Raw genomic sequence first — 14,402 nt, 5'->3', positions numbered from 1 at the left:
TGTTGACTGGGACCATCGTCGGCTGCACCAGGCGTGGAGAAATCAGCTGGTTCTTTGCATCCAGGAAACAAATAAACAAACAAACTTCTCTTACCCCTAAGCAGTTGTCAGTTCTGGGAGGTAGCAAAGCATTTATTCCTCGTTATTCTTTTCTGTAAAGGACAGGATAACAGAGCTAGAACTCCTGGTCACTGACAACAGCTCTCCTTCCTTGAGAGCCTACTGTGAGCAGCTATTCGCACACATCCGCTCTCTGACCTCTCGGTGATCCCTCAAGGTCCCCACCCCCTTTGCCAGGTGAGCCCACTGAGGCTCCGAGGGGACCAGTGAGTGGCTCCCCCAAGGCCGCTGAGCAAGGAAGCTGAAGCCGCGGAGCAGAAAGGATTTGAACACAGGTCTGGCGAAAGCCAAAGCCACGCCCCTTCTCCATGGGGAGGGTTGCGTCCTTTCCCTTACTGGCTTTTTGTCTCAATTGTTCCAGTTCAAGAGAAAGTACAAGGTTGCAGTGGGTGGGACCTCAGGCAGAGGCCTGGGCTTGGAGGTGGGGATGTAGAGTGCAAGGTCAGCAAAACCTAATGTCTGTTGAGTCTGAGCTGCCAAGAACCTCAGAGCTGGGGTCCGTGGAGGGAGGGATCAGGATTGAGGTTTGGGGTTCTTTGACCATAAACAGGCCTCAGGGCAAAGATTCAGTGCCAATGGTTAATTATGGAGGTGAGGTCGGCAGAATAACGGCCCCCACAGAGATCCACCTCCTTGTCCCTGGAACCTGTGTCTGCAAGAGGAACTTTGCAGGGGTGACTAAGGTTATGGACCCTGCGATGGGGAGATTATCCCGGATTATCTCTCAGAGTCCTTAAAATTGGAAGAGGGAGACAAAAGAGTGGGTCAGGGAGACCCCACCTGCTGGGCAAGAGGATGGAGGAGGGGCCATGAGCTGAGGAATGCTGGAAGCCTCTAGAAGCTTACAAGGCTGTGAGCTCCTGCCACCAGAGCAGGTGTGCCTAACTGGGCTCTGCTTCCTCTGTGAGACACCTGGAGCTCACGGTGGGAGTAAGCAGAGACCGGCAGGGGCAGGGATTCCGGCAGCCAGAGAGTGGCCTCAGGAAGAGAGGCAAGTGCTAGAAACTGGAGGTTGTAAAGGAGGCCTCCAGGGGATCTGCGGGGAGCACACGGGGACCAGACAGCACACCGAGGCTGTGGTGTGACCGTCTGGTTGAGTTCCGGAGTCACAGTCTTTCTGACGTTGCCCTGCACCTGTCTGGCCTCTCCTGTGACCGGGGCTACCTGCTACCCCAGCCCAACCCTACATCCTGCCCCACAGGCACCCACCCTCCAGGGGCACCCAGTCATTTGCACTCGTATTCATCACACTTCTCTGCCTTTGCAAATGCTGTTCCCACTGCCTGGATGTTCCCCGCACCTCTTAACTACTGCGTTCTCCCATGTGACCGATTTCTGGGAACCCTTCCCTGCTGCCTCCCCCACCCCCAGGCTGGGGGAGAGGTCCCCTGCATGCCAGCCCTCTTGGGCCCCATTCCTTGTGGGGCTGTGCTCCACACGTCCCAGCCCTGAGGCTGTGAGCTCCTGAGGGTGGGCGGGACCGTGGTGCCTGACTGGGCTCTGCCTCCTGGGCACCCAGCCCAGGGCCTGGCACACACCGGCTCAGGGGGAGACTCTGCTCTACAGAACCCAAGTCATGGGAAAGGCACGCGTTGCTGCCCACAGCCCAGCCCCTGGCCTCTCAGCCTGGCTATTTTTATTTCCTCCCCCTGCAGTGAGGAGGCCCAATCCGAGCCCGTGAGACCAGCCAGGCAGAGTGAAGGCATTTACGGGTTCTGCCCCAGCCAGAGGCCAGCCGGAGGGGCCGTGGGGGCTCCCCCTGGGGAGCACAGTGCCTTGACATTGGCCGGAGAGCCATACCTTAGAGCCACGAGGGACTGCAGGGCCCAGCTCACCTCCTGGACAGAGTCCCCTAAGACAGAGCCATGTGACCTTGAATAAGTCATGCAGGTTACCTCATCTGCCAAAGGGGTGGGGTCTGGCCCTCTCTTGCAGATTATTCTGAGCATCCAATGATAAGGCGATAAGTCTAACTGGAATGTTGTTTGAAACAGGGAAACAGCAACATGATTCAAGACGCAAAGTTTAGAAAGGGGTATTCCCAGAACCTCAGTGAGCTACTGCTTTACACCTATCGGAATGCCTAAAATCAAAACTAGAAGAAACAATGTCAGCAAGGATGCACCATGCATTGTGGGAACGCAAACCCGTGCAGACACTCTGCAAAACAGCACTGGGCGGCTCAGTCGGTGAAGCCTCGGCCTTCTGCTCCGGTCATGATCCCGGGGTCCTGGGATCGAGTCCCTTGTCGGGCTCCCTGTTCAGCCTGCTTCTCAACCTCCCTCTGCTGCTCCCCATGCTAGTACTCTCCCTCTCTCTGACAAATAAATCAATAAAATCCTTTAAAAAGAAAGAAAAGAAAACAGTATGGAGATTCTTCAAAAAGTTAAAAATAAAAGTACCCTCAGATCCAGCAATTGCACTACTGGGCATTTACCCAAAGGACACAAAAACACTCATTCAAAGGGATACATGCACCCAGATGTTTCTAGCAGCATTACCCACAATAGCCGAATTACAGAAGCAGCCCACCGCCCATCGATTGGTGAACGGATAAAGCCATGGTATATATCTTCACAGAATATTACTCAGCCCTGAAAAAGAATGAAATCTTGCCATTTGCAATGACGTGGATGGAACCAGAGGACTACTTTGCTAAGTGAAGTCAGTCATTCAGAGAAAGACAAATATCACATGATTTAACTCACAGGTGGAATGTAAGAACCACAACAAAGGAACAAAGGAAAAATGAGACAAACAGAAAATGAGACTCCTAACTCCAGAGAGCAATCTGATAGTTTCTGGAGGGGAGGTAGGTGGGGGTGGGGGAGAGAGCTGGTGGGGATGAAGAAGGGGATGAAGGAGTGCACTTGTCTCCGTGAGCACCAGGGGAAGCATAGAAATGTCACACAGTCGCTGTATTGTATGCCTGAAATCAACATAGCACCGTATGTTAACCATGCTAGAATATAAATATTAATTTAAAAAATATATAACTTCGGATTGTCATAGCAAAAAAAAAAAAAAAAAAGGGAGTATTTTACTCAGTGCAAACCCAGCCCTCATCCCCAGCCAGCTGGCTAGCTTCCCTAGGGTCCACCAGCATGGCTCTTTTTCCCCTTACTTTCCCCCTCCTTCCTTCCCTCTTTCTCTCTCTCCTTCCCTCCTCTCCCTCCCCTCTCCTTCCCTCCCTTCTTCCCTCCCCTTCTTCCCTTTCTCCTTCTCTCCCTCCTTCCCTCCCCTTCTTCTCTGTCTCCTTCCCTCCCTCTTTCTCTCCCTCCTTTCCTCTCTCCTTCCCTCCCCTCATTCCCTCTCTCTCTCTCACAGAGAGAGCCAGAGGTTGTTTGTAAGAATATGTGTGTGTGTATATTTACACACACACACACACACATCCCCATCATGGAGAACCTGATCTACGCTCCATGCTCTGGCTCACTGTCCATGCTCACAGTCGGTGCTCACCCCATGTCATGCCCTAAGGCCCCGAGTACAGGGACTAGCGCTAAGTCACACAGCAAGGGTGTGACGGGCCCAGAGCCAGACCAGAAGCCAGCCCTGCCCAACCCTGTCATATGGGAAATGTTTAATCAGTGCTGCGATGGGTGTCCACCTGTGCCTTATCAGGATACCCCAAAACATCGCTGGGATTCCGAGTCCCAGGTCCAGAACCCTCTCCTGAAGCCCTGCGCTCCCACTGGGCAGGTCCCCCATCCCCCCACCCTCTACCCCCCCCACCCCAGTTAATTAGATCTGCCGTCCCATCCCTGCCACCGCCACCACGGCACTGCTGGGACAGGGCCTGGAATAAGGCCAAATGGATGCATGAGAAATTCTGTTCCTCTGACATTAGGCATCGCTGATTTGAATTTAGACTCGTAATATCAGAACTCTGGGCATGGGGAAATTCTGTCATAGGTAGGTAGCCCCGGGAGTTGGGGTCCCCGGGCTTCGGACCAGGGGCCTTCTCTGAATCCCAGGTGTCCTACCTGCAGTACGTGACACGGGCCGAGTTGCTTACAGACTCTGAGCCTGTTTCCTTGTCTGTGAGACAGAAGTAATAAACCCAGCGCACAGGCCATGGGGAGGACAGACTCAGGTGGGTCAGGGGAAAGCACCTGGCAAGTAAGGATAAGACCACATGTGCCCCTCAACAGCCCTCACACATCCTGGGCCCCTTTTCTGTACAGACACGACACTGAGCTCTGGAGATCCTCTCTGGGGAGGACGGTGTCCTTCCTACCAGTTTGCTCTGAGTTCTCACGCCTCTAGAGCACGCAGCTGTCTGCCATAGAACACACTTGCTGGCGTGTCCGCTGCCCGCTGCCTGGCACTAGAATGCCTTGCCCAGGAGCTCAGAGGGTTCTCAGATCTGTTCACCATTCCACCCCCAGTGCCTGGAACCGCCTGGCTTGCTCGTGGGAGCAGTCTGTTGGAGATCCCCTGAATGATCTCTCACTTTAGTAATGGAAGAGGGGATAGACTCTGGCATCTTGCAGATGGGGAAACTAAGGCACAGACAGGTAGGAGTGGCTTCCTCTCCAAGGCATGACGATAGTCTCCCATGACAGGGACTGAGGGGTCAGTCTGCAAGCCCCGGAGCCACGTTGCCTGGGTTCAAGGCCTGGCCCAGCTGCCCACTGGCTGTGTGACCTAAGGCAGGTCACTTGAGCTCTCTGGTCCTCAGTTTTCTGCCTGCCAGATGGAAGTGAGAATAGTAGCTGCCCCACGGGGTTGTTGTCAGAAGACACAAGGTCTCTCCTAGCATAGAGAAGGACAGAGAACATCTCCAGGAACTGCCAGCTCTCAGCACGCCATCTCTAACTGTCGGAAGGCACAGAGCCAGAGCGCTGACTCAACCACAGTCACCCTGTTCAACGCCAGGCTCTGTCCACCATTCCACACCCATCCCACCCGCTGGACGTGGAGACTGAGCACAGGCGGGGAGTGAGCCAGGCTGCATGCTGGGATCCCAGGATGTGGGACCAGAATGGGGAGTGTGCCCAGAGGGAGGGAAGCCTGCCTCTACTTCAGCCAAGCTCAGACATGGACCCCATCCCGTCAGAGGCTCGAACTCCAGAGGACCCCCTTACCCCTCTCTGGAGGGCTTGATTTCCTTCACCAGACTCACAAGGACCCACTGGCAGTTCTGGAAGCCAGAGCATCTACAGACAATGAGTCACAGGTCCGTACAGCAAAGAATAATCATGTCCATAGTCACGCCCCCCCCCCAGGACAGATTCCAATTCTGGTTAAGAACTTGGAAGCCCCCTCTGGAGATCAGTTGGGGGAAGATCACTTGGGACAAGCAACTGCAAAGAGCTGGTGTGATATGGTTCAAAGAATAAGGGTTTTAATGCCCGATAGATCTGCCTCTGTCAATTACCATTTCTGTGACCTTGGACAAATAATGACCCCCGCCTCAGTCTCCTCACCTGTAAAATGGGCATGACAGTTCTTCATAGCCACGTTAAGTGGGAAAGCGTACATAAAAACCCTTCCTTCCAGAAAATCCTTTTCCCAGCAGGAAAGGACAGCACATCAGGGATTCTTCGGGTGTCCCCAGGTGGGATGGGAACACCCCATCCTTGCCACAGGGGCCCATCAGCCCCACGGTGCTACCATTACTCATCATGATTTGAAGGCTTTACTGGGAAGCTGAAGGATAATCAGAACTTTGCATGAGGCAGGGCTCTTGTTTTACCTGAATTTGGTTCATGCCTTGTGGCACGGGGCTCTGCGGGACCTGGGGTTTAGGCACAGCTCCTGTCTGAAGGGGAATGGTCCCATGCGCCTCTTTCCACCAGGGAGCAGTCCTGCCGTGGGGGTTGGTACGGAACAGGTGGCCTGAGTGTCAGAGCTAAATTTGAGTCCTGACTCCACTGTGAGATTTTGGGCAAGCTACTTAATCTCCCTGAGCCTGTTTCCTCTTTTGGAAAGTGGCCTAACATGGCCCTGGAAAAGGTTAGTCAGTGTCTGTGACAGGCTCTGGAGGAAGAACGTCTTCCTCCCATCTCCAAGGAGGGGGTGCCCTTTCTCCCATGGCTCTGGGGATAGAAGCTGAAGACTATGTGGAGGGGGAAACCCAGAGGGCAGACTGAGCCCCCAAGAAGATGGGAGCTGCCCTATGAGGAAGCCTCCGACACGGACGTGGGACATGGGGGAAGCGGTCAGCCGTGTGCCCCCAGCCCCTGCTGACCCTGGAGGGGCTCTTGCTGGACCCCTCTCAGGGCAGGCATCATGACAACAGGGAGATAAGCTTGGGGCTACAAGGAGGAGCTAGAAGTCTCTGATGGGCCCTGGACCTTCTCAGAGAGGGGCCTCGCATGGGGAAAGTAACCGGTAAAGTCCAGAACCTTGGACCCTGCCGTATCTGCTCCTGTCAGTTTTTTTGGGTCCCTTCAGAATGAGGAAGGCGGTGTCCTTGGTCTCAGGGGAATGAGTGGGCAGCAGTGGTGGGTGAGGGAGGAAAGCAAGGCAGTCTTGCCCTGAGCCAGCAGGAGGAAGTCCAGCTGGGCCAGGAGAAGTGCCCCGGGGGCTTAACTGTTCAGTTTCCTGTGAGTCCCCAGGAGCCTCCCACCGGACTCCCACTTTGGTGCTGTGAAGCTGAGTCTGTCCCGAGGCAGGGGCTCCCGGCTGGGACTCTGCGCTCAGACACCAGGATCCGAGTGTGGTGACCTTGCAGAGGGGGCGTGCATGCTCCTGGGATGCAGGCCCCACGGTGCTCCCCGGTCGTGGGGGGCTGGCCACCTCAGACCCTCTCTCTGAAGGCACTGGACATGCGCTGGGGAGAAATGATTCCAGCAGGGACCTCAAAGAACAAGGAAAATCGTCCTCGCCTAAAAGGGGTGTGCAGGTTAGACTCACATGGGGGTTGCTGGGAAGGCCTTTTCTCCATGGGTTCACATCTATAATGGGTTGCCTTGAGGTTCAAGGTCATCCTTAATAACATGGGTGGGCATCCTCCACTCCATTGAAGACTTTGGGAGTAAAACTGGGTTTTCATAAGAAAAAAGAGATTCTGCCCGTGGACGGCAGAGTCCCCGGCTCGCAGGTCCATCCTGCTGATTCCGGACGTGCCTGCCAGACCTCACAATCATGTAAGCCAATTCCTTAAAATAAATCTGTGTTTCTCTGGCGGAAGCTGGCTGACAGAGCAGGAAACAGGCATCCCGTCCCTATCCCACCTTCCCCTTCATTCCTGGAGAGCTGACCGTGCTAGACCCAGGTGGGGAGAGGTGCACGAGACAGGTCCCCCCACAGTCCAACAGGGAAGACGAGCACGGAAAGAGCTGTGTGCACATGCGTGATGAGCCCGGGCTCGCAGGGAGCCGGACCTTGCAGAGTGGGCTCAGCGGGGTCCAGATGGCTGGTCGCACAGGGGTCTTCCCTCGGCGTTCAGTACTACCGTTCATATTGGCAGCTTGAAGCTGCCTGTGGCCGGAGTAGCCAACTATGGAAACCGGTAAGTGCCGCCAGCCCGCACCATGCCCCGCAAGCTTACCCGTGCACCACCGCCTAGAAGAATGTAACAAAGGACCCACGTAGATTGAGGGGTTGGGAGGGCTTCCCTGTGGGGGATGGCTTCTGGGAGAGACCTAAAGACCCGTCAGGATTTCACTCAACGGGGAGTGAAGGGAATAGCAGCTAGCAAGAGGGAACAGCACGTGGGAAGGTTCTGAGCAGAGAAAGAGCCCTGTGGTTTGGCCACTTTTTTACTTGTCCAGGCTTTCCCCCCAGACCAGGGGCACCTAGAGGGTCTACATGGCTCACCATCTCTGTATCTGCAGACGCCGCAGAGACACCCTCTGAGCTGGGTGATCTCACACTGGTTGCTACACCTGTTATCTCATCTGAAAACAAGGGGAGGGGGTCTTGGAGTCAATCCAGACTCTGCTAAGCTCAGTAAGAAGACAGGGCAGAGACGTTTTTTTTTTTAATTTTTTTTTTTTTTTAAGATTATCTGTTTATTTATTTATTTGACGGAGAGAGACAGCAGGAGAGGAACACAAGCAGGGAGAATGGGAGAGGGAGAAGCAAGCTTCTCGCTAAGTAGGGAGCCTGATGCAGGGCTTGATTGCAGGACCCTGGGATCATGACCTGAGCCAAAGGCAGACGCTCAACAGACTGAGCCACACAGGCGCTCGTGATTAATATTTTAAAATATTTTAAAAACATCATTCCTTTCCAGAATCTCAGACCTGATTCCTGTTCGTAGTCCCTCAGGGCCCTGGCCAGGGTGCGGCCTCAGGCAAAGGCCAAGGTATATAGGAAAGAACAGGTGAGATTTCCAGGGCAGAGCATGGTCCCAGGGTTACTAGTGACACTGAAGATGTGGGGCTGTTCATTGTCATGCCCTGGGTGTCCCCATCTCTGGGAAGTCCTCCCCTATAGAGGAAACAGTGAGAAGAGCTGAGCAGAGACCCCTCCACAGAGGAACCACTGGTTTTGTGTCCTGGTGGGACGGCTGCTGAGAGTTCTCTGCTGTAATGGGCGCTTTAGAAAGGAAACAAAGAGAAAATTTTCCAAGATTGACCCATGGCCAAGGAGGTGACAGGGCACTGAGGCCGGTCTTCCGAAGAGATCCTTTTAGAGCCCTCAGGGGCCTCTCCAAGCCACCGGCAGGCCACTGTCCCCTCATGGGTGGGATGGCCCAGCCTGGAGAGGGACAGAGGGTGGGGTCCAGACACCCCAACCCCCTGTGCTCCAGGCCCTGGGCACAGACATGCATGCTCACAGAGCCCTCTGAGGTCAGGCGAGGATATGGTTTTGCAGGAAGGGAAACTGAGGCTCAGAAAGGTTAAACAATCTGGTTGAGGTCAGTGGGCTGGCTCCTTATTCTTTCTGATACTTCATCTCATATTGTTTCATCACCGCTTTTCCTTCCTCCCCTCCCACCCTCCCTCCCCCCTTTCTCTCTCCTTTCTTCTCTCTTTTAAAAATAATTTCTTGGAGTGTAATTGATAGATCTGAGCTTTGGGTGAGTTTGGCCCAAGGTGTGCACTCCTAACCACTGCTCCAATTGAGACACCTTGAGTCCCTTTCCAACAGACTCCCCTCCCCCACTCCCCCACTCCCCCAGTTCTGACTCCTCTCACTGTGAATTGGTTTTCCTCTTTTCGAACTTCCTATGCATGGTTCACGCTGGCTTCTTTTTTTCTCTGCTTGAATTGCAAGATGATGTGGAGAAGAGAGGGGTACGTGAGGAAGGGCTGTGGTCAGGGTCTGTCGCTAAGGGAGCAGTTTCTGTACAGTGTGTCCTTGGAGCCCTCCTCACTCCCACGGGAGGGGCGGACGTGTACATCACATCCTCTCCCTCCACCGGCCTGCTCCCTGCCTCCATGCGACACGCTGACACGCTTTCTTCTGGAAGCCCTCCCTAACGCACCTGCTGTAGGCACCTCTCACCTAGAACTTTCTTCCACGGCCCCCAGCATGATCACCATGAAGTCACTAGTTGTGTTATTTGTCTTGAACACCTGTGTTGTCCGCACAGGTGAGCTCCCAGGGTAGGCCCAGGTGTGCCATGGTCACACCACCTCCCCAGGTGTAGCTTGCCCATGATTCACACACGCTCAGTAAAGGCTTAGTGAATAGTTGCTTGTAGGTGAAAGTGTGTCTGTGTGTGTGTATGGGTGCGTGCGTGGGAGAGAGGAAACAGTGTGAGCAAGCATGGGCCAAGGAGCCCTGAGGGGCAGGGGCAGCCCTGCCTGGGGGACTCGGCACGGCACCCCATGCTGGGGTTTATTAAACCTGGCACTGCCCCACCTGCTTTACCTGGGTGCACTCTTGCCATCCTGACCAGCACCCATGAGGAAGAGACCTTCATCACTCTCTTTAGAGACCAGGAAACAGGCCGCGGGAGCTCAGTCCTGCAAATTCACCCAGCTCACCCCAGGCTAGCATCCCCTGTGATTTGGGTCAAAGAAATTAAGAGCTCCCTGCACCCCAGGGTCAAGAGGCAAGGACATGGACCCCACCTCTCAATGCAAGGAGCAGCAAGGAGGGGTGCCAGGGCGGCTCGGTCAGTTAAGCCTCTGCCTTCAGCTCAGGTCACAGTCTCAGGATCCTGGGATGGAGCCAGGCATTGGCTCCCTGCTCAGCAGGGAGCCTGCTTCTCTCTCTCCCTCTGCCTGCTGTTCTGCCTACTTGTGCTCTCTCTCTCTCTCTCTCTCTCTGTCAAATGAATAAATAAAATCCTAAAAAAAAAAAAAAGTTATGGGGGCCACGCATCCTGCGGGCACACACCGGTCGTGGTGATGTCGGGGATCGGGGCAACCTCAGGCATCCACAGCTCCCCGGGCCAGGGCAGGCAGCCCAGACCAGCTTTAGCAGCTGACCAGCTGCGGGCCCCTTCCATCCTCACTCAGGCCTCCTAGTTTCTCTCCTCCGGATGGGCCGTTCAGCTTTTCGGGAATCAGAGCCCTCTGCCCCCTTCCATTGCCAACTGCCAGGCTCGGCCTTCTGCACACCCGCTGGGCTGCATTTCTATGATGGGAAAATGGGTTGGCTGCCCAACATGAGGCTCGGTCTGCCCTCAGCCCCCAGAGGTAGGAGGGAAGGACTGTGTGGTGAGCATTGAGGGCCATGCAGTGACACTGAGCAATGGCTGGGCTGGGGGGCACAGCTGCCACTGCCTTTGGTCTCAGCCAGCCAGGGGATGCCTCCCTTTGGAGGTTGGGGACGTGGTAGTCCCTCCAAGGCAGGAGGACAGGGCTGCAGGCTCATTCCAATTGCGGGGGGGAGCATGTGCACGAAGGACACTGGCACGGACTGGGGCCCAGAAGGTCAGACTCTGGCCCAGGAAGATGACTTGACCATCGCCTGGGGCAGGGGTCCAGAAGGTCAGGCATGGGAAAGGCATCTTGATGTCTGGGAGGGGGAACAAGATGGGAGCAGTGGTGAAGGGGAGAGGGGTGCGACGCTGGGGCTGATTAGAAAAGGCCTTGGCAGTTCTTGAATTTGGAGCCCTTGACCATGGGTCAGGGTCATATTTCTGGTGGAAGGTGGTACTCTCACTGAGATAGGACCCCAGGAGGAGGAGCAGGTTGGGAACCCCAGGCTGCTGTGTCCTCCATTCTGGAGGGGTTTGGGACAGCCAAGAAGAAATCACCAGGAAGATCTGGTGGGTAGTGGAAAAGTGTGGCCTATAGGAGTGACCTGGGGGCCAGCACCAATCCCGATCCTCCACGACTGAGGATGTTAAGGGGTGGAGCTTGATTCCCTAGGGGCCCAGAGGTCCCTCCAATCCCAAGAGCGCCCCCAAGGCAGCAGCCTTCGCAGGGGCTGCATTGTGCTCCAGGCGTAGGCAAGGACTTTCCAAGTGGCTTAAGGACCTCAATTTCCAGGTTGTCCCCTATCAGGAGGCCAGAACAATGTTCCTTCCCCATTTCCCCCCAAGTCCCCCCACCCATGTCTCCTGCCCTGTGAGAGAGAGGCCTGGCTCCTCCACTCTGGATGGCAATCCAAGCCCCAGTGTGGGCAGAGCCTCTCCTTTCCAGGCACTGGGGTGGGCCACCTCCATCTTTGTCCCTATATACCTCCTCCGGGGCAGGACTGGAGACCGAGCGGCTGCTGGGGCTCGTGTTGGCCATTCTGGGTTCTCACGCAGGGCATGGAGAGAGAGGAAATCTATGTTTCTTTGTTTGGTTGGTTTTTTAAGGAACAGGACTTTAAAAATTTATTTTATTTTATTATTATTTTTTTTTAAGTAGGCTCTGTGCCCAGTGTGGGGCTCAGACTCATGACTCTGAGATCAAGAGTTGCACACTCTGCCGACTGAGTCAGGAGCCCCTGGAACGTCTTTTCACTCTGTGCTCTCAGAGTAATTGTCTTGTAAGAGCTAAGCAAAAAGCTTCTCAGGAGAAGGACTGAAGGCATGTCTAATCAGTATGACTTACTCGCCCTCCTAATCATCTCTCATTTGTCTAGAATGCGGAAGGGAGGTGATGGCCCCAACGGTGAGTATTGCCACCTTTGTTGGAATCGAAAGATGAAGCCAGCCTTCCTCTCAGAGAAAGCATGTCTGATTGGCTTCATGCATTGATGGGGAGAGCTGCCTTTGTGGTGGGTATTTTCCACAAACTAAACAAAATCTATAAATCTATAGCTCCAACATTTTGATGAAATTACACATAAAGCATATGACAGGGGCATGAAATAATTTGGTGGGGGCAAGTGTATTGAAATTAACAACCTTTTCATTTCCCCTATTCTATCTGTGTACTTCCAGTTACACAAAGGGTCTTTGATGGTAAGAGGTATACAGGACAGCTCCCAGATAAGTTTGGGCAGATTCTTTTTGGTGTCCTTTCCCAGGGACTGAGAGAGTGGGACCCCAACAGCCAACAGCTGGGTGACATATTCTTGGGCAAGGCAGGGGCTTTCCAGCAAATCAAAGAAAAATCAACAAACTGAGAAGATCATAACCAAGTTGCCCACTGACTGATCAGTAGAAATAGTTTAGGGGCGCCTGGGTGGCTCAGTGGGTTAAGCCCCTGCCTTCGGCTCGGGTCATGATCCCAGGGTTCTGGTATTGAGCCCCACCTTGGGCTCTCTGCTCAGTGGGGAGAGCCTGCTTCCCCCTCTCTTTCTGCCTGCCCCTCTGCTTACTGGTGATCTCTGTCAAATAAATAAATAAAATCTTAAAAAAAAAGAAGTTTAGTTGATGGATCATTATTATTTGATTTTTTTTTTTTTTTTGGCCACATATCTTTGAAGGAGTTCAAAGACGTAAGTGACATTTCTATAACAAAAGATCTTTCCTTCCCATCAATGTGTTTATATGAACATATTTCTTCCATACTTACATGATAAGTATGAAAAAAAAAAAAGAATAAAATCTACCTTGAACTACGTCTCATTCTAACTATCAGCAATATTTGTCTGTGGGCACCACGAGCTAATTCACAAAATAAGGCCTATCCATACTGCTAACAAACTTCTAGTAAAACTGTACTTTCATGTTCGAGATTATTTATCAAAAGGTGGAACATAAGACTTGGTTACAAAGTATTTTGGTAATGGTAACTCAACCCAAAAATATGATTTTTGAGCCTTGCAGTCAAAGAAAATTAACTGTAATTTATACAAGGAAAAAAATGATTTGATAACAGTAAAACAGTTTTCAGTGTAAAGATAAATTCTAGTAAATTAGGATAAAATTCCAGGGGAAGTGGAACAGAGATAGAAAGTCACAGAAACGATGCAAAATGCTTAATCGTCAAAGAGCTTGTCATGCATTTCTTTTAAAAAGATTTTATTTATTTATTTGACAGAAATCACAAGTAGGCAGAGAGGCAGACACAGAGAGAGGGGGAGGTAGGCTCCCCACTGAGCAGAAAGCCCGACACGGGGCTCGATCCCCGGACCCTGGGATCACCACCTGAGCCGAAGGCAGAGGCTTTAACCCACTGAGCCACCCAGGCACCCCTTGTCATGCATTTTTTAAGTGGGTGATAGTGAGTATGAAATTGCTATGGGATTTAGGTTCCATTGGTTTTATTTAAAAGAGCAACATAACAATTTTGTTTTAAAATGGTGACATTAGGGGCGCCTGGGTGGCTCAGTAGGTTAAGCCTCTGCCTTTGGCTCAGGTCATGATCTCAGGACCCCGGGATCAAGCCCCACATCAGGCTCTCTGCTCAGCAGGGAGTCTGCCTTCCCCTCTCTCTGCCTGCCTCTCTGCCTACTTGTGATCTCTCTCTCTCTCTGTCAAATATATAAATAAAATCTTTTTAAAAATAAATAAAAATAAAATGTCGACATTAGCAGGACAGTGGCCATGGAAGCTGGAATCCATTTGGGAGTGTATAATAATTCACCTGCCAAATTAGGGAGCCCTGAAAATGGATGTTGTCAGAGGGCTGGGCCCAGAACGGGCCTTTGCTGGCAGTTGGTAACCCGCGAGAGAGGAACGGGCGTGGGGCATGAGTGGCATAAAACCAAAAGAATAAAATAAAACAAAATAGGGCGACTGGGTGGCTTGGCGGGTTGGGCCTCTGCCCTCGGCTCTGGTGGTGATCTCAGGGTCCTGGGACAGAGCCCCACGTCAGGCTCTCTGCTCGGCAGGGAGGCCTGCTTCCCCCTCCCCCTCTGCCTGCCTCTCTGCCTACTTGTGATCTCTCTCTGTCAAATAAAGAAATAGAATCTTTAAATAAATAAATAAAGTAATAATAAAATATCAACATTTACAATGTATTAGGAAATTACATTATTTGTAACTCTGTAAATTTAGCATGAAAAACTGAGAGTCCAGGGTGCCTGGGTGGCTTAGATGGTTAAAT

This window comes from Enhydra lutris, unplaced genomic scaffold, assembly GCF_002288905.1.
Source record: "Enhydra lutris kenyoni isolate GAN:26980312 unplaced genomic scaffold, ASM228890v2 scaffoldscaffold21, whole genome shotgun sequence".
Lineage (NCBI taxonomy): Eukaryota > Metazoa > Chordata > Mammalia > Carnivora > Mustelidae > Enhydra > Enhydra lutris.
Note: the sequence above shows the minus strand (reverse complement) of the source record.